This window comes from Artemia franciscana, chromosome 1 (assembly GCF_032884065.1).
Source record: "Artemia franciscana chromosome 1, ASM3288406v1, whole genome shotgun sequence".
Classification (NCBI taxonomy): Eukaryota; Metazoa; Arthropoda; class Branchiopoda; order Anostraca; family Artemiidae; genus Artemia; species Artemia franciscana.
Genome location: NC_088863.1, coordinates 2,898,330 through 2,920,002, shown reverse-complemented (window position 1 = coordinate 2,920,002; position 21,673 = coordinate 2,898,330). Strand labels below are relative to the sequence as shown.

Genomic DNA, 21,673 nt, shown 5'->3' with positions numbered 1-21,673 from the left:
CCTGAGCGAAGTTTTACTTCGCAGAGTGATCTAAGTATGTATGGCTAAGTATGGCTCTCTCCGTTCTCCTCTATGAATGTGAAATAGGATCGCGGAAAAAAGCCGAAGCGTCAAATTTGAAAATACTGATTTTCAACTAAATACGGTAGGTTTTTTCATAGACACTAGCCTCTCAAACAGAATGTTGAATAATGAGGATAGGGGATTTGGCGATCGCCCATTTGTATCTGATAATGTCAACCAGAGAAGATTGACATGGCTTGGGTACACAGTGCGCAGACAAGAATACTAAACAGACAAAAAAAAGTCTTTAAATTCTATAACTACCAGTCGGAAAGAAGAGAACACAAAGCAGAAACAAGACTTAGACTCGTGACAATTTTGTGTATGATTTTGAGCCATTCGAAGGGTTTTGAAAATACGGCTGTTGTTGGGAGCGGCAGTGGCTAGAGATCATGGCTAGAGAGCCTTCCACCCTCGATCAAAACCTTTTGAAGGACGCACGTTGGTGTCTGCTGGACGCCACGAATAGCCTGGATTTGACCTAAACACGCAACAAGTACAAGTAAGCTGCTTGGTATTGTTTAAACACAAAATAATTTTTAAGTACATTTCAAGTACCTAGGAAATATTGATTCAACTCCACGGGTGAATCAAGTAATTTTCTTGAAACATATCATCGTGTTATATGCATAATAAACACTCATGATCAGACTACATATTTTATTTGACAACTTTCTTTGAATTCTATGGTTTATATAGTTTCAGTCTCTATTCCAAAGTCTCTGATCTTTACATGTATGTCTTGAACGATAGCCCAGTTATTAATTTTTAGGGTAGGAATTGAAGTTCCTTTAGATGACGGTAAGGCCTCTGAAATTGATAATACGGTAAGGCGATAAATCGCGGTTATCTAATTCCTTCAATGGTGAGGATACTTTTTTTTCTCTAATTTGTTTTCTTCGTCGTCACTACTTGTTGCCTGAAACAAGTCAATTGTATTAAATCGAAATCATTGTTCATTATTTCTGTGTTTTGTAGTTCAAACGTACACCTAGGAAATATTGATGGAACTCCACGGATGAATTCTTGAGACATCTCAACGTGTTATATGCATAATAAACACTCATGATTAGACTACATATTTTATTTGACAACTTTTTTGGAATTATATGGTTCCTATAGTTTCAGTCTCTGTTCTAAAGGTCTTTGATTTAAAAAAAAAGTGTTCAGATTTATCCTAAAAAAAGACAATGATGCTAATGGTAAAATATAGAACAGCTGTATCTGTTTATTTTTCAACAAGAAAGTGTCAATCTGACTTTTTTCAATCCTTTTTTTTTGCATTAATGTAAGTTGTTTTTTTAGAAGATCTTTTTTTATAATTTTTTTTTCATCAGTATTCATCAGTACCCTTCATCAGTATTTAATGGTTCATTTCAGTGGGGTGAGACAGACTCAACGCAGTAGCCTTGACTTATCAACCAGTGCTACGTCTCCTATGTTATTTCTTTCCTGTTGTTGTGGCCATTTCATAGTGAACAACGTGAGAGCTCATTCCTTCAGAAAACAAAGTATCTACAGATATTGTTCAATCAACGTTCTTGACCCTTCTCAATGGAAATTCAGTCTAAAAACATATTAAGGTCGCAATAATAATGACTTCTTGAATATTTGACTACTTTGAAAGGCTCTTTACTACTTTTGTAATCTTTTTTAGAAAGATTGTATGGCGTGCAGTCTCGAGTCTCAGATAATAACGCTCCGAGAAGAGAGTACACTGAGGGAGCTAATAGATTTTTTGATTGAAAGCCCCGTGTATCAAATGAAGAGTCCAGGTGTCACAATGGTCACAGCAGAAGGAAGGAACAAATCCCTGTATATGAAAGCATTGAGGGAACATACTGAAGACAACTTATCCAAGTCTTTAAAAAGTAGTAACCATGTTTAATCAAACCGAAACATTAAAAACGGAATTTCAATATCAATAGAAATATGAAAAAAAAATCGACTTTTTATGCTGGTTCTAAATATATGAGAATCATTAAGTTTAATGTTACCGATCAAAGGCTGAGAAAATTTGCCTCATCTTCGAAAAAAGGGAAAACACGACATATAGAACCATACTGTAGAGGTTTCAAGCTCCTATCTACAAAAATGTGGAATTTTGTAAAAAAAAAAAATTCCAGAAGAAAGATCAAGGATGCGTGTTTTTTTGTTCTTTTTTGTCTCAGGTGTGATCATATTGAACCAATGATCCTAGAATATCGGGAGAGAGCTCATTCAAAAAGGAATTTAAAGTTAAAGCTAGCCTGTTTCACCAAAAGTTGTCTGAATATAACTTTGAGATTGTCATTTTATTTAGTATAGCTAAAAGATATAATAACGTTGGACATAACATGACCCTTCCAGAACCACTGGAGGAAGGGTCGTATGTTAATAAATTTGTAATTTGTGTATGTTACTAATATAGTATTTGTTACAGATAAGCCTACCGACATTTTTCAGGGGAAGGGAGATTTTCTGGGGATGGATTTTCTACGGAAAGAATTTTCCATTGGGATGGAAGTTTCCCGATTTGAAATTTCCAGGGGAAGTTTTACACTGGTGAATTTGCCAGAATTTGTACTAGAAATTTATTTCATTTATCTTACTTTCTCGTTGGCGACCCCATTTTATATTGGAGATGCTTTGGAGAAATTGCCTGGGGGAAATTTTATGCGGAGTCAGAATTTTCTGAGGTATTTTTACGGGGAAAATATCGTAAGGAGAAATTCTTCATGGGAAAATTTTCTACGGGAGAAAATTTCCGTTTGGGGGGGGGGGGGTAGGTCCGGGAGAAATATTCCACATAAGGAGAATTAGCCCGAGACCTTAAGAGGGATCAGAAATTAAATGAAAACAATTCTATCTTCAAATGGAAGTATGCTTAGGAGTATTTTTTACGCGGAATCGTAAGCAAGAAATTTTCTAGAGGGAATACGCAGCGAGAATGGAATTGTCTGGGGGTGATTTCTCGGCAGAAAAATTTTACGTGGGAGGAATCTTATATGGCGGAATTTTTATTGTTTTTTTTTTCACGAAGGGGAGGGATGTCCTTGGATTATTTGAAAACGATCAGAAATTAATTGAAAAAAAAATTCATTTTTCTACTGAAAATAAAGAGCAACATTAAAACCTAAAACGAACAAAAATTATTCTGTATATGAGAGGTACTGCCCCCTCCTAAATATTCCCCTCTTTGCGCTAGAGTTCGATCTTTTGTCTCAATTCCTTAAGAACGATTCCTGATACACAAGGGCCGTGTAAATAGAATCAGAGCCTTTTATGAAAGTACTTAAAAAACCTAAGTGTGAAGAGAGGGGTATTGATGATATGAAATAATTTCTGTCCGTTTAAGTTGTTTTGTTGCTTCTTTCTTTCAGTTGAGAAAACTTGTTTTGTTTTTTTATTTGATAGTAGACAGAGTCTAAATCTATTCCTGTAATGTTTTTCAGAAGAGGTGGAGGTGGTCGGGAGGAAGTTGCCCCTTGAAAACTCTTGTTTTTGTTGGATTTCACAACTTTTGGTCTTTTGAGGGGGGGGGGGGGGATTATACAATTTGCACTCCTCCCTTTACGAGTACTTATGACGATAGGTGGATAAAATTGTAGACGTATTTTGCATTAAGTATGGCAGTATCGGCCAATAGATATTTTTCTTCAGACTCTATGCTAGTCTATACAGGTTAGCATATATCCTGCTCAAATTCCATCTACATTTTTAGGGCAAAAAAGAATATGGTTAGCCAAGCTAACCTACCTAGGTCTGTAAAAGGTTGAAAGCTTATTGATTGTAGACAGAGATTAGTAGCTCATTTATTTTGTCAATGATATTAATGCCATCTGCTAAGATTGATGCAGAATAGACGCAAGAAGGTCATATTTTTTTAGGAAAAACTTCTAATTTTTTATATTTCTTTTTTTTTACAAAAAGTATAAAAGTAGGTCAGTTGCATAACGTAACAAATACTGAAAGCCATAGGAGAAAACTGGATAAGTTTTTAATTTGAGAAGTGGGCCAAAAAGCCTAAGTGCCTGTTTACAAATATTAAAAAATTCCATTAAACCCCATGTATCCAACAGTAAGGACAGACACATTTGTAAAATGGTCTCTCGAAATGTAAGAACGGCCATGGAAAAAAAAGGATAGTCTTGAAACCTGGGAAATTTTGAGCTGAAAATGACGGATTAAAACAATATTTGCTACTTTTTTCAAAAGTAAAACGTCTGCTTCAGAAGCACATGTATAATCTATCTATATAGATTTATAGCATTATGCATGTTAGCATTATTAGCTAACTGTTAGCATTATTATAAATCTATATATAGATTTATAGCATTATGCATGTTAGCATTATTAGCTAACTGTTAGCATTATTATAAATCTATTTTTAGATTTATAGCATTATGCATGTTAGCATTATTATCTAACTGTTAGCATAATTATAAATCTATATATATATATATATATATATATATATATATATATATATATATATATATATATATATATATATATATATATATATATATAGATTTATAGCATTATGCATGTAAGCATTATTATAAATCTGTATATAGATTTATAGCATTATGCATGTTAGCATTATTAGCTAACTGTTAGCATTATTATAAGTCTACATATAGATTTATAGCATTATGCATGTTAGCATTATTAGCTAACTGTTAGCATTATTATAAATCTATTTTTAGATTTATAGCATTATGCATGTTAGCATTATTAGCTAACTGTTAGCATAATTATAAATCTATATATATATATATATATATATATATATATATATATATATAAATATATATATATATATATATATATATATATATATATATATATATATATATATATATACTAGCTGTTGGGGTGGCGCTTCGCGCCACCCCAACACCTAGTTGGTGGGGGCGCTTTGCGCCCCCCCCCCCAAGCCCCCCCGCGCGCGTAAGTCGTTACGCGCCATATTAGTTACGCGCCATTGTAGTTGTGTCCCTATGTCCCACCTGTGAATATAGATATATATATATATATATATATATATATATATATATATATATATATATATATATATATATATATATATATATATCTATATATATAAAAATAAGTTGTCTGTGTGTGGATCTGTGGATGGATCAGGTGACGTCATGTTTCGGCTGACGTCATGAAATTAGTTGCCATCATTTTTGCTTTGAAGGTGACGTCATTCAAGTTATATAAGACATATGTTCGCCGTCATGTTTCGGCTGACGTCATGAAATTAGTTGCCATCATTTTTGCTTTGAAGGCGTGACGTCATTCAAGTTATATAAGACGTATGTTCGCGTAGAATTCTATTAATGCTTAAGTTTATAATGACTGATGAAGATGCTCAAAGAGTCTATGCCAAAAAACTTGCTGCTGATAGAGAAAGTCAGAAAAGAAAGCGTGCCGAGGAACTACCAGAGCAACGCGAAAGCAGACTTGCTGCTAAAAGAGAAAGTGAAAAAAGAAGGCGCGCCGAGGAACTACTAGAGCAACGCAGAAGCAGACTTGCTGCTAAAAGAGAAAGTGAAAAAAGAAGGCGTGCCGAGGAACTACTAGAGCAACGCAGAAGCAGACTTGCTGCTAAAAGAGAAAGTGAAAAAAGAAGGCGTGCCGAGGAATCAAAAGACCAGCAGGGAAACAGGCTTGCTGCTGATAGAGAAAGTAAGAAAAGAAAGCGTGCCGAGAAATCAGAGCAATCTGAAAGTTATCGCCTGGCATTCAGGTACAACCCAGTCGATGATTATAGCTTGAGTAGATGTGTTCAAATCGGGACAATGTCTAAAATTTGTCCCTATTGCAAGGCCTTGAAATTCAATGGTGAAACAATGGGAATGTGTTGCGCCTCAGGAAAAGTTAAACTTCCTCTATTGGCTGCACCACCAGAGCCATTGAAGACTTTCCTTACTGGAACTACGTCAGAATCTAAGCGTTTTTTGTCAAAATTCAGACAATACAACTCATGTTTCCAACGAAGTGGCAATCGTTATGGTCGGTGATCAGTTTTTACCTCGAGATATTATTCTACATAAGCGAAACGCCCAGTTGTTAAGAATTGCTGAAACTCATCGATGCTACGATGCCCTACAATATCCTATCATTTTTTGGGATGGAGCCGACGGCTATCACTTTAATATTAAATTGATGAATCCAGCCACTAACAAAGAAATGAATAAGAAATGCAGTGAAATGCATTATTATTCCTATAGACTAATGATTCGGCAGGATGAAGAAAATTATATTTTAAAATGCCGTGAATTGTTTCACCAATTTATGGTTGATATGTATGCTAAAATTGAATCAGAACGTTTGCTATATATCCGCCTGAATCAGACCAAGCTCCGCTCTGAACAATACATTCATTTGCGAGATGCAGTTATAAATGACGGTAATACCACAAACGTTGGAAGATTAACAATTTTACCTTCGTCATATGTTGGCAGTCCCCGTCATATGCATGAATATGCTCAAGATGCTATTGCGTATGTTCGTCTCTATGGTCGTCCAGATTTATTTATTACATTTACATGTAATCAATCTTGGGACGAGATACTGCAGCTTTTACTTCAAGGACAATCGGCGGTTCATAGGCATGACATTACGGCACGTGTCTTCCGGCAAAAGTTGAAATCACTGATAAACTACCTTGTAAAACATGAAGTGTTTGGGTCAGTGCGATGCTGGATGTACTCAGTGGAATGGCAAAAACGAGGTTTGCCACACGCACATATACTAATCTGGCTACATAAAAAAATTACTTCAAACGAAATTGATGATGTGATTTCCGCTGAAATACCTGATAAAAATGTCGATAAGGGGTTACATGATATTATTGTAAAAAATATGATACATGGACCTTGCGGTGCACTGAACGAAAATTCACCATGCATGGCCAAAGGAAGGTGCACAAAGCAATATCCTCGACTTTTAGTACCCAAAACAATTACTGGCAATGATGGTTACCCACAATATAGAAGAAGATCTACTGAAGATGGCGGTAAAACAGCAATAATAAAGAAGCGTAACGGTACCACCATCGAAGTAGATAACCAGTGGGTTGTTCCATATTCCCCTTTATTATCAAAAACATTTAATGCACACATAAACGTTGAATACTGTAACTCCGTAAAGGCAATCAAATATATATGTAAATACGTCAACAAAGGCAGTGACATGGCAGTTTTTGGCTTGCAGTTCGAAATCAAAGATTTCGATGAAATCGTAGAATATCAGGCTGGAAGATACATAAGCAGTAATGAAGCTTTTTGGCGAATTCTTTCATTTCCGATACATGAACGTAGTCCAGCTGTTGTTCACTTAGCGGTACATTTACAGAATGGTCAACGTGTTTATTTCACGGAAACCAACGTGCAACAAAGAGTCCTGAATCCACCGGATACAACATTAACAGCTTTTTTTTCGCTTTGCAAAAATGATTCTTTTGCGAAAAAACTGCTGTATACTGAAGTGCCTTCGTATTACACGTGGAATACTAAAAATAAAGTATTTGAACGTCGAAAACAGGGTAAGTCAGTCGACGGCCAACCTACCATCTTCAAAGATACCACGATAGGAAGACTCTACACCGTTCACCCCAATCAACATGAATGCTTCTTTCTACGCCTGCTTTTGGTGAATGTACCCGGTCCGACATCCTTTGAGTATTTGAGGACTGTAAATGGTACTATACATGACACTTACCGTAGTGCATGCCAAGCTCTGAATTTATTGGAGAATGACCAACACTGGGATAACTGCATCATTGACGCGTGCGAAACGTCAACCCCAAGTCAAATTCGTGCATTGTTTGGCATCATTTTAACAACTTGCTCTCCATCAGCTCCTACAGATTTATGGGAAAAATATAAGTCAAAAATGTCCGAAGATATACTTCATCGAAAACAGTTAGAGACATCAGACATGACTTTTGATTTTACACCAGAAATTTATAACTACACTTTAGTTGTTATAGAAGATATTTGCATAAGTATGGCAAACAAACCTCTTCAGGGTTTGGGAATGCCTTCACCTAACCGTATCGCTGCTGTTTCGACATGTGTAGAATTGGATCGTGAACAAAGTTACAGTACGATTGATCTATTGTCGTATGTACAAAATAACATTTCCAAGTTAACGTCGGAACAAAAAGACATTTATGATAAGATAATGCATTGTGTCGATAACAACGTTGGAGAAATTTTCTTTTTGGATGCGCCAGGAGGTACTGGTAAAACGTTTGTGATAAAACTGATTCTGGCATCAATTCGATCTAAAAATGATATAGCGTTGGCAATTGCGTCGTCCGGAATAGCCGCAACATTGCTGCCTGGTGGAAGAACTGCTCATTCCGCTTTGAAATTGCCTCTGAACTTGCATTCTACAGAAACTCCCACGTGCAATATTTCCAAATCATCTGGGATGGGTAAAGTATTGCAGCAATGCAAACTTATTATTTGGGATGAGTGCACAATGGCACACAAAAAATCGCTCGAGGCTCTGGATCAATGCTTGAAAGATTTGCGAGGGAAGTCGAAACCCTTTGGCAGCACCTTAATATTGCTTGCGGGAGATTTCAGGCAAACATTACCTATAATACCTAGATCAACTCCTGCAGACGAAATGAATGCTTGCCTGAAAAATTCTAATTTATGGGCACACGTAAAAACATTAAAATTAACTACAAATATGCGTGTCCGATTGCAAAACGATGACTCTGGTCAAACATTTTCAGATCAATTGCTAGCAATGGGAAACGGAAAGCTCCCAGTAGACTCAATTTCAGGACGTATACAACTACCTGCTGATTTCTGTAATTTAGTGACGTCCAAAAATGAATTGATTGAAAAAGTATTTCCGAATATTCTAAAAAATTATAAAAATAATAAATGGCTAAGTGAAAGAGCGATTCTCGCACCCAAAAATATAGACGTCCACGAAATCAACAATATTGTTTTGACCAAGATTCAAGACCAGGCAGTCCTTTACAAGTCAGTCGACACAGTTTTGGAACCAAATGAAGCGGTTAATTATCCATGTGAATTTTTAAATTCCATAGATCTTTCAGGGTTTCCACCACACGTGCTACAACTAAAAATAGGCGTACCAATAATATTGTTACGTAACATAAACCCACCAAAGCTTTGCAATGGCACTCGACTTGCCGTAAAAAAAACAATGGAAAACCTAATAGAGGCCACAATTCTGACAGGACCTTTTGAGGGTGAGGCTGTTCTTATTCCTCGCATTCCCATGATTCCAACAGATCTGCCTTTTCAATTTAAAAGATTGCAATTCCCAATTCGATTAGCATTTGCAATCACCATTAACAAAGCTCAAGGTCAATCATTAGAAAAATGTGGTATTGATCTTAATACTGATTGTTTTTCCCATGGACAATTGTACGTTGCATGTTCGAGGGTCGGTAAACCTGACAATCTATTTATATGCAGCGAGAATTGGACAGCGAAGAATGTTGTATATTCTCAAGTTTTACGCAGTTAATTTGTATTTCGGAACCAAATGAAGCGGTTAATTATCCATCTGAATTTTTAAATTCCATAGATCCTTCAGGGTGTCCACCACACCTGCTACAACTAAAAATAGGCGTACCAATAATACTTTTAAGAAATATCAACCCACCAAAGCTTTGCAATGGCACGCGACTTGCCGTAAAAAAAAACAATGGAAAACCTAATAGATGCCACAATCTTGACAGGGCCTTATGAGGGTGAGGCTGTTCTTATTCCTCGCATTCCCATGATTCCAACGGATCTGCTTTTTCAATTTAAAAGATTGCAATTCCCAATTCGATTAGCATTTGCAACCACCATCAACAAAGCTCAAGGGCAATCACTAGAAAAATGCGGTATAGATCTTAATACAGATTGCTTTACCAATGTACAATTGTATGTTGCATCTTTGAGGGTCGGTAAACCTGACAATCTATTTATACGCACAGACAATGGGACAGCGAAGACTGTTGTATATTCACAAGTTTTACGTAGTTAATTTGTATTGTATCTATCTATCTATCTATCTATATAAAAACGAGTTGTGTGTATGCATGTTTGTTTGTTTGTAAAAAGAGCGTTTGCATATGACGTCATTATTAGTACATACGGCTTTGTATATGGACAGACAATGGGAAAGCCAAGAATGTTGTATATTCGCAATTTTTACGTAGTTTGAAACACATATATAAATCTATCTATATTCACAGGTGGGACACAGGGACACAACTACAATGGCGCGTAACTAATATGGCGCGTAACTAATATGGCGCGTAACGACTTACGCGCGCGGGGGGGCTTGGGGGGTTGCGCGAAGCGCCCCCACCAACTAGGTTTTGGAGGGGCGCGAAGCGCCACCCCAACAGCTAGTATATATATATATATATATATATATATATATATATATATATATATATATATATATATATGTTTTTAACTACGTAAAACTTGCGAATATACAACATTCTTTGCTGTCCCATTGTCTGTGCATATAAATAGATTGTCAGGTTTACCGACTCTTGAACATGCAACATATAATGGTCCATGGGAAAACAATCCGTATTCAGATCTATACCTCATGATTCTAATGATTGCCCTTGAGCTTTGTTGATGGTGATTGCTAATCGACCATTCCCTGAGTCGCCATCGTCATTTATATATCCCCCTGTGCACCCCGAAGTCCCCTTTGTAGTTATGTCCCTATGTCCCGGTCGTCATTTATATTCCCTGTGTCCCGGTCGTCATTTGTGTCCCGGTGTCCCGGTCTGTGATTTCTCTTTGAGCGTCCCGGGCGTCATTTATATTCCTTGTGTTCCGGTGTCCCGGTCGTCATTTATATCCCCCTGTGCCCCCGGCGTCCCCGTTGTAGTTGTGTCATTTATATTCCCTGTGTCCCGGTCGTCATCCCGGTATACATTCGTTTTTGAATTGGTCTATGATGAAATAAATTTTTAATTTTTTCCCTTTTTTTCCTTTTAGTTTTTTTTTATTGGTTTTGACCTTTTTTTAGGTTTTTTAGTTTTTTTCTTTTTTCTTTTTAGTTTTTTTTTGAAGTTTTTATCTTTTTAGTTTTTTTATTTTTATTTATATTCTTTTAGTTTTCTTTTTCTCCTTTATTTTTCAGTTTTTTCCTTTTTTTAGTTTTTTTTTCTTTTTTAGTTCTTTTAGTTTTTACCTTTTTTAGTTTTTTTTAGTTTTTTAGATGAAATTTTTTTTTAGTTTTTTACCTTTTTTTCTTTTTAGTTTTTTATTGGTTTTTACCTTTTTTTTAGCTTTTTTAGTTTTTTTTCGTTTTTTCTTTTTACTTTTTTTTTAGTTTTTATCTTTTTTATTTTTTTTTATTTTTATTTTTAATTTATTAGTTTTCTTTTTCTCTTCTATTTTTCAGTTTTTTCCTTTTTTTTAGTTTTTTTTAGTTTTTAGTTTTTTAAGTTTTTTTCCTTTTTTTAGTTTCTTTAGTTTTTTTAGTTTTTCGGCATTTTTATTTTTTTTTATTAGTTTTTAGTTTTTTTTGTAGTTTTTGCCTTTTTTTTAGTTTTTTCAGTTTTTTTTTTAGTTTTTAGTTTTTTACCTTTTTTAGCCTAACCAGGATTTGAACCAGGGACCTTCATTCTCCGTTCTGACAACCTCTCTCACCGAGTGACTACTCCAGCATGTTCATTTTGGTGTTTTAAATGGTATATTATTAACCAAATTAATGTGTTTTGCAATATACTAAGCATCGTCATAACAAAAATGACGACAACTAATTTCATGACGTCAGTCTACACAGAAACATGACGTCACCTGATCCACAGATCCACAGACAGACAACTTATTTTTATATATATAGATATATATATATATATATATATATATATATATATATATATATATATATATATATATATATAGATTTATAGCATTATGCATGTTAGCATTATTATAAATCTGTATATAGATTTATAGCATTATGCATGTTAGCATTATTAGCTAACTGTTAGCATTATTATAAGTCTACATATAGATTTATAGCATTATGCATGTTAGCATTATTAGCTAACTGTTAGCATTATTATAAATCTATACATAGATTTATAGCGTTATGGCTGTTAGCATTATTAGCTAACTGTTAGCATTATTATAAATCTATATATAGATTTATAGCATTATATATGTTAGCATTATTCGCTAACTGTTTGCACTATTATAAATCTATATATATAGATTTATAGCATTATGCATGTTAGCATTATTATAAATCTATATATACATTTATAGCATTATGCTTGTTAGCATTATTATAAATCTGTATATATATTTATAGCATTATGCATGTTAGTATTATTAGCTAACTCTTAGCATTTTTATAAATCTACATATAGATTTATAGCATTATTTATGTTAGCATTATTAGCTAACTGTTTGCATTATTATAAATCTATATATAGATTTATAGCATTTTGCATGTTAGCATTATTATAAATCTATATATAGATTTATAGCATTATGCATGTTAGCATTATTAGCTAACTGTTTGCATTATTATAAATCTATATATAGATTTATAGCATTAAGCATGTTAGCATTATTATAAATCTATATATAGATTTATAGCATTATGCATGTTAGCATTATTATCTAACTGTTTGCATTATTATGAATATATACATATTGATTTATAGCATTATGCATGTTAGTATTATTATAAATCTATATATATAGATTTATAGTATTATGCATGTTAGCATTATTATGAATCTATATATAGATTTATAGCATTATGCATGTTAGCATTAATAGCTAACTGTTAGTATTATTATAAATCTATATATAGATTTATTGCATTATGCATGTTAGCATTATTATAAATCTATACATAGATTTATAGCATTATGCATGTTGGCATTATTATAAATCTATATATAGATTTATAGCATTATTAGCTAACTGCTAGCATTATTATAAATCTACATATAGATTTATAGCATTATGCATGTTAACATTATTAGCTAACTGTTAGCATTATTATAAATCTACATATAGATTTATAGCATTATGCATGTTAGCATTATTAGCTAACTGTTTGCATTATTATAAATCTATATATAGATTTATAGCATTATGCATGTTAGCATTATTAGCTAACTGTTTGCATTATTATAAATCTATATGTAGATTTATAGCATTATTATAAATCCATATATAGATTTATAGCATTATGCATGTTAGCATTATTAGCTAACTGTTTGCATTATTATAAATCTATATATAGATTTATAGCATTATGCATTTTAGCATTATTAGCATTCTAACTGCGAAGACCCTAACAATGCTATTTGTATTGTTACCCTAATAGTAATAAGTATTAAGTGTTATTATTATTATAATAATGCTAATGTAATAACACTTACTATATAATAGTAACAAATTTTACTAGGTAATAAGTATTATTACCCTAATAATACTCTTTGAATACTTATTTATTGGTTGAACCCTTACGATTCAATTGTCTTAGCTATTGGATAATCCTAGCTGTGTGAAATGATTTTACTGGATTAAGAATTTCTTGAGTATATCAGATATTGATTCAATGTATCTTGATTGTGAATCAAATGTATCTTTAAATCTACAAACACTTCTTGTTTTAGTACGGATGATTGCTTTCTAAATAAACAGAGAACCCAAGCCATGAATAACACAGTAAAAGACTTATTTCTAATTCATATTCCAAAATCAAGCCCATTTTAGGGCATCTCTTAGTCTTGTCAATGAGGTTGTGACGTTAAAACTCAACAGACGGGTTAGAAGTATAGCTGGGGAAATCTGGAAAAGTTAGACTCTACTAAAATTGACTCTGGAAATGAGTTAGTAGCAAACTCCCCTTATTTAGTCCGATATCCCCCCCCCCGTTTCCATGAATTAACTTAAACTTTTCGAATGTTTACCTTTTTTGCGTACGGTATTTAGGGCATATGAGAAAAATGACAATTTTACTTGAACGTTTTTTTTCCCTTAAACTACGAGGAAATGTTGGTGAAACAACAAACCCAGTCTACACTCATAGTTGGCGTAAACAGCTCAACTACCGTTTGTCGTTTACAACAGCCTATTCTTGCATTTTTTGTCTTTCTGTTTATCTTAATCGGAATGTTTTTTTCCAAAAATAAGGGGTTAATACGAATGTAAAATCAGGTACGTAAGTTTTTTTTCAAGCAAAGAGGGCTATTTTATTTGCTGAAAAAGAAAAAATACCTTTTATGCCTAGGATTCAAGTGTGGGTAAAGCCGCGTGGATCTTGATTTCTGGTCGAACAAAAACAAAGTTAGGCTGGACTATTTTCTTGACTTTTCGTCGGAAGTGATGATTTCTATGCATAAGATACATATTTTGTTTTAAACTTCGAGTATATTCAATATAGCAGCAAAAAAACGTTATTTTTGGATGAGCCAATAATCAGTTTTGAAAGCAAATGACCTCTGCTCGATTTAAATACCTCTGCTCGATGGTTTGTCCTGCTAACGAATCCTTAGAAGAGATCCGGAGCCTCAGATGAAATTTTCAGTTTGGAGCGTCCTTCTTCGACCAGGAAAAATCCGGAACCTGAGCGCAGTTTTACTTCGCAGAGTGATCTAAGTATGTATGGCTAAGTATGGCTCTCTCCGTTCTCCTCTATGAATGTGAAATAGGATCGCGAAAAAAAAGCCGAAATCTCAATTTGACAATACTGATTTTCCACTAAATACGGTAGGTTTTTTCATAGACACTAGCCTCTAAAACAGAATGTGAATAATGAGGATAGGTGATTTGGCGATCGGCCATTTGTTTCTGATAATGTCAACCAGAGAAGATTGACATGGCTTGGGTACACAATGCGCAGACAAGAATACTAAATAGACAAAAAAGGTCTTGAAATTCTATAACTACCAGTCGGAAAGAAGAGAACACAAAGCAGAAACAAAACTTTAGACTTGTGACAATTTTGTGTATGATTTTGAGCCATTCGAAGGGTTTTGAAAATACGGCTGTTGTTTGGAGCGGCAGTGGCTAGGGATCATAAAGCCTTCCACCCTCGATCAAAAGCTTTTGAAGAACGCATGTTGTTTTCTGTTGGACGCCACGAATAGCCTGGATGTGACCTAAACATGCAACAAGTAAAAGTAAGCTGCTTGGTAGTGTTTAAACACAAAATAATAATAATTTTTAAGTAAATTTCAAGTGATTGTCTTTAAAAAAAAAGACTAGATACAGTTTATAACAAAAGACTGAAGATTTGAATACAAATCATTGTGCATTATTTCTGTGTTTTTGTAGTTCAAAGGTACACCTAGGAAATATTGATGGAACTCAACGGGTGAATCAAGTAATTTTTTTGAGACATATCAACGTGTTATATGCATAAGAAACACTCATGATTAGACTACATATTTTATTTGACAACTTTCTTTGAATTCTATGGTTTATATAGTTTCAGTCACTGATCTTTACATGTATGTCTTGAACGATAGCCAAATTATTACTTTTTAGCGTAGGAATTGAAGTTCCTTTAGATGACGGTAAGGCCTATTAAATTGATAATTGATAATGCAGTAAGGCGATAAATTGGGGTTACATAATTCCTTCAATGGTGAGGATACTTCTTTTTTCTCTAATTTATTTTCTTTGTCGTCACTACTTGTTGCCTGAAACAAGTCAATTATATTAAATCGAAATCATTGTGCATTATTTCTGGGTTTTTGTAGTTCAAACGTACACCTAGGAAATATTGATGGAACTCCACGGATGAATTCTTGAGACATATCAACGTGCTATATACACAATAAACATTCATGATTAGACTACATATTTTATTTGACAACTTTCTTGGAATTCTAAGGTTTCTATAGTTTCAGTCTCTGTTCTAAAGGCCTTTAGATTTAAAAAAAAAGTGTTCAAATTTATTCTAAAAAAAGACAATGATGTAATGGTCAAATATAGAACAGCTGTATCTGTTTATTTTTCATCTAGAAAGTGTCAATCTGACTTTTTTTAATCCTTTTTTTTTGCATTAATATTAGTCGTTTTTTTAGAAGATCTTTTTTTATCATTTTTTTTCATCTGTATTCATCAGTATCCTTCATCGGTATTTAATGGTTTATTTTAGTGGGGTAAGACAGACTCGACGCAGTAACCTTGACTTATCAACCAGTGCTACGTCTCCTATGTTATTTCTTTCGTGGTGTTGTGGCCATTTCATAGTGAACAACTTGAGAGCTCATTCTTTCAGAAAACAAAATATCTACAGATATTGTTCAATCAAAGTTTTTGACCTTTCTCAAAGGAAATTCAGTCTAAAAACATATTAAGGTCGCAATAATAATGACTTCTTGAATATTTTGCTACTTTGAAAGGCTCTTTACTATTGTTGTAATCTTTTCTAGAAAGTTTGTATGGCCTGCAGTCTGGAGTCTCAGATAATCACGCTCCGAGAAGAGATTACACTGAGGGAGCTAATAGATTTTTTGATTGAAAGCCCCGTGTATCAAATGAGGATTCCGGGTTTCACAATGGTCACAGTAGAAGGAAGAAACAAAACCTTGTATATGGAAGCATTGAGGGAACATACTGAAGCCAACTTATCAAAGTCTTTAAAAGGTAGTAACCATGTTTAATCAAACCGAAACATTAAAAACGGAATTTCAATATCAATAGAAATATGACAAAAAAAATCACCTTATTGTGCCGGTTCTAAATATATGAGAATCATTAAGTTAATGTTACCGATCAAAAGCTAAGAAAATTTGCGTCATCTTCGAAAAAAGGGAAAACACTACATAGAGAACCATATTGTAGAGGTTTCAAGCTCCTGTCTACAAAAATGTGGAATTTTGTAAAAATTTTCCAGAAGAAAGATCAAGGATGGGAGTTTTTTTGTTCTTTTTTTGTCTCAGATGTGATCATATTGAACCAATGATCCTAGAAAATCGGGAGAGAGCTCATTCAAAAAGGAATTTAAAGTTAAAGCTAGCCTGTTTCGCCAAAAGTTGTCTGATCATAACTTTGAGATTGTCATTTTATTTAGTATGGCTAAAAAATATAATAGCGATGTCGTTGGACATAACATGACCCTCCCAGAACAACTGGAGAAAGGGCCGTATGTTACTAAATTTCCCATTGTTTACATATAGTATTTGTTTTAGATAAGCCTACCGAAATTTTTCAGGGGAAGGGAGATTTTTTGGGGGTGGATTTTCTACGGGAAGAATTTTCCATTGGGACGGAAGTTTCCCGATTTGAAATTTCCAGGGGAAGTTTTACATGGGGGAATTTGCCAGAATTTGTACTAGAAATTTATTTCATTTATCTTACTTTCTCGTTGGCGACCCCATTTTATATTGGAGATGCTTTGGAGAAATTGCCTGGGGGGAAATTTTAAGCGGAGTTAGTATTTCCTGAGGCATTTTACGGGGAAAATTCTGCCCCATAAAATATCGCAAGGAGAGATTCTGCATGGGAAAATTTTCTGCGGGAGAAAATTTCCATTTAGGGGGGGGGGTTGGTCCGGGAGAAATATTCCACATAAGGAAGATTATCCCATGACCTTAAGAGGGATCAGAAATTAAATGAAAACAAATCTTTCTTCAAATGGAAGTATGCTAAGGAGTATGTTTTACGCGGAATCGTAAGCAAGAAATTTTCTGAAGGGAATACGCAGCAAGGGTGGAATTGTCTGGGAGTGATTTCCCGGCAGAAGAATTTTACGTGGGAGGAACTTTCTATGGCGGAATTTTTCATTGTTATTTTTTCACGGAGGGGAGGGATATCCTTGGATTACTTAAAAAACGATCAGAAATTTATTGAAAAAAGCTTTTTTTTTTTACTTAAAATAAGAAGCAACATCAAAACTTAAAACGAACAGAAATTATTCTGTATATGAGAGGTACTGCCCCCTCCTAAATATTCCCCTCTTTGCGCAAGAGTTCGATCTTTTGTCTCAATTCTTTAAGAACGATTCCTAAAACACAAGGGTCGTGTAATTAGAATCAGAGCTTTTTATGAAAGTACTTAAAAAACTTTAGTGTGATGAGAGGGGTATTGAGGATATGAAATAATTTCTGTCCGTCTAAGTTTTTTTGTTGCTTCTTTCTTTCAGTTGAAAAAACTTGTTTTTTTTATTTGATAGTAGACAGAGTCTAAATCTATTCCTGTAATGTTTTTCAGAAGAATTGGAGGGGGTCGGGAGAATTTGCCCCTTGAAAACTCTTGTTTTTGTTGGATTTTTACAACTTTTGGTCTTTTAGGGGGGAAATTGCACAATTTGCACTCCTCCCTTTACTAGTACTTATGACGATAGGTGGATGAAATTGTAGATGTATTTTGCATTAAGTACGGCAGTATAGGCCAATAGGTATTTTTATACAGACTGTATGCTAGTCTATTCAGGATAGCATATATCCTGCTCAAATTCCATCTACATATTTAGGGCAAAAAAGAATATGGTTAGCCAAGCTAACCTACCTAGGTCTGTAAAAGGTCGAAAGCTTATTGATTGTAGACAGAGATTAGTAGCTCATTTATTTTGTCAATGATATTAATGCCATCTGCTATGATTGATGCAGAATAGACGCAAGAACGTAATATTTCTAATTTTTTACATTTCTTTTTTTTTTAAATAAAAACTAGGCCAGTTGCATATTGTAACAAATACTGAAAGCCATGGGAGAAAACTGGACAAGTTTTTAATTTGAGAAGTGGGCCAAAAGGCCTAAGTGCCTGTTTAGGAATATTAAAAAATTCCATTAAAGCCTATGTATCCAACAGTAAGGACAGACACATTTGTAAAATGGTCTCTCAAAATGTAAGAACGGCTATGGAAAAAAAAAAAGGATAGTCTTGAAACCTGGGAAATTTTAAGCTGAAAATGACGGATTAAAACAATATTTGCTACTTTTTTCAAAAGTAAAACGTCTGCTTCAGAAGCACATGTATAAATCTATCTATATAGATTTATAGCATTATGTATGTTAGCATTATTAGCTAACTGCTAGCATTATTATAAATCTATATATAGATTTATAGCATTATGCTTGTTAGCATTATTAGCTAACTGTTAGCATTATTATAAATCTATATATAGATTTATAGCATTATGTATGTTAGCATTATTAGCTAACTGTTAGCATTATTATAAATCTATATATAGATTTGTAGCATTATGCTTGTTAGCATTATTAGCTAACTGTTAGCATTATTATAAATCTATATATAGATTTATAGCATTATGCATGTTAGCATTATTAGCTAACTGTTAGCATTATTATAAATCTATATATAGATTTATAGCATTATGCTTGTTAGCATTATTAGCTAACTGTTAGCATTATTATAAATCTATATATAGATTTATAGCATTATGCTTGTTAGCATTATTAGCATTCTAACTGCGAAGACCCTAACAATACTATTTGTATTGTTACCCTAATAGTAATAAGTATTAAGCGTTGTTATTATTATAATAATGCTAATGTAATAACACTTACTATTAAATAGTAAAAAGTATTACAAGGTAGTAAGTATTATTACCCTAATAACACTCTTTGAATACTTATTTATTGGTTTAACCCCTACGTTTCAATTGTCTTAGCTATTGGATAATCCTAGCTGTGTGAAATGATTTTACTGGATTAAGAATTTCTTGAGTATATCAGATATTGATTCAATGTATCTTGATTGTTAATCAAAGGTATCTTTAAATCTATAAACACTTCTTGTTTTAGTACGGATGATCGCTTTCTAAATAAATATAGAACCCAAGCCAGGAATAATACAGTAAAAGACTTGTTTCTAATTCATATTTCAAAATCAAACCCATTTTATAGCATCTGTTAGTCTTGTCAATGAGGTTGTGACGTTAAAACTCAACAGACGGGTTAGAAGAATAGCAGGGAAAATCTGGAAAAGTTAGACTCTACTAAAATTGACTCTGGAAATGAGTTAGTAGCAAACTCCCCTTTTTTAGTTCGAGATCTCCCCCCCCCCCATATCCGTGAATTAACTTAAACTTTTCGAATAGTTACCTTTTTTGCGTACGGTATGTAGGGCATTGAGAAAAATGAAAATTTTACTTGAACGTGTTTTTTCCCTTAAACTACGAGGAAATGATGTTGAAACAACAAACCCAGTCTACACTCATAGTTGGCGTAAACAGCTCAACTACCTTGTGTCGTTTACAACAGCCTATTCTTGTATTTTTCTGTCTTCCTTTTTTTCTTAATCGGAATTTTTTTTCCAAAAATAAGGGGTTAATACGAATGTAAAAATCAGGTACCAAAGTTTTTTTCAAGTAAACAGGACTATTTTATTTGCTGAAAAAAAAAATACCGTATGTCACTAGGATTCAAGTGTGGGTAAAGCCGCGTGGATCTTGATTTCTGGTCGAACGAAAACAAAGTTAGGCTGGACTATTTTCTAGACTTTTGGTCGGCAATGATGATTTCTATGCAAAAGATACATATTTTGTTTTAAACTATGAGTATGGGTGTATTCAATATAGCAGCAAAAAAACGTTATTTTTGGATGAGCCAATAATCAGTTTTGAAAGCAAATTAATAAACTTTTTCAAGGAAGCCTTTCATGCTTGATCAGAGGTTGAATCTCTGATTTTGATGGTTTTTCTGAGTTTTACATTAACCTAATGTGAAAGCATTTATTTAAGTTTGACATATTATACTTAACCTAATGTAAAGGCTCGTCTCGATTGACTTCATTCACACTACCAGTAGCAGAGCCAGTTTCGACTGGACAACCAATTACAGCCATCGGAAGATTTGGAGGCCATCTAGTTATACAGGCTGTCCAATCATAGCTGCCGTTTCAAAAATTATCCACCGACAAAAAATTTTGCTGGTAGGGTAAATGATATCAATCAAGACAAGGCTTAACTGGACAACTTAGTATAGAATTACGTACATAATATGAAAGACGCTTAATTCTAAACCAGACTTTAGTGTGAAGCATTGTGTCCTTAATCTTTTTCTTTTTTTTATATTTAGGTGTCAGAGAGGGAGCAGAAGTGAATGTGACTGATGTGACTTCTCTTGCTCCACGTATTTTCAAAATCTACTTTGACTCTCCAATGACATCTTAAAATAAATCTATCGGATAAAATTTTGCTGTTGATTGGAATTCCTACGGCTTTCAAAATATGTTTTTATTATTCATTAAATTATCGCAACTGATTTTGATGTTTTATATTGCTTCAATGCCAATTTTTTTTTGTATTATTGAAACATTAACCCTTAAAAGTACTTATGTTGGCTCAAAAAATTAGAAATCTGTCGTTCAATTTTTCTTTTTCAAAGTCAAATCAATTAAGAATCAATGAATTCTCTAACTGTAGAATAAAGAGTGAGCTTGAAAAAATTACTATCCATTTCCAGCTCATCATAAGCAGCGAAAAAATGAAAGAATATCATCGTAGCTAATGTGTCGATGAAAAAGGTGTCTAATATATCAAATTTGTTAAAAAATAGATTACTGTGACAGATAAGTTGTAGTTGTGGTAGTAGCGTGGACGTTTTGTCTTTTGTTGAATTCGAAATAGTGTGTTTATTTTAAAGGCATTAATA

The 21,673-nt window shown here is 33.6% G+C and overlaps 1 pseudogene; it reads left to right on the top strand.

Moving 5' to 3' along the window:
- LOC136033643 (NEDD8-activating enzyme E1 catalytic subunit-like) overlaps window positions 1-21,300 on the top strand; it is a 93,968-nt pseudogene extending 72,668 nt beyond the window's left edge.
- The last annotated feature ends 373 nt before the right edge of the window (window positions 21,301-21,673 follow it).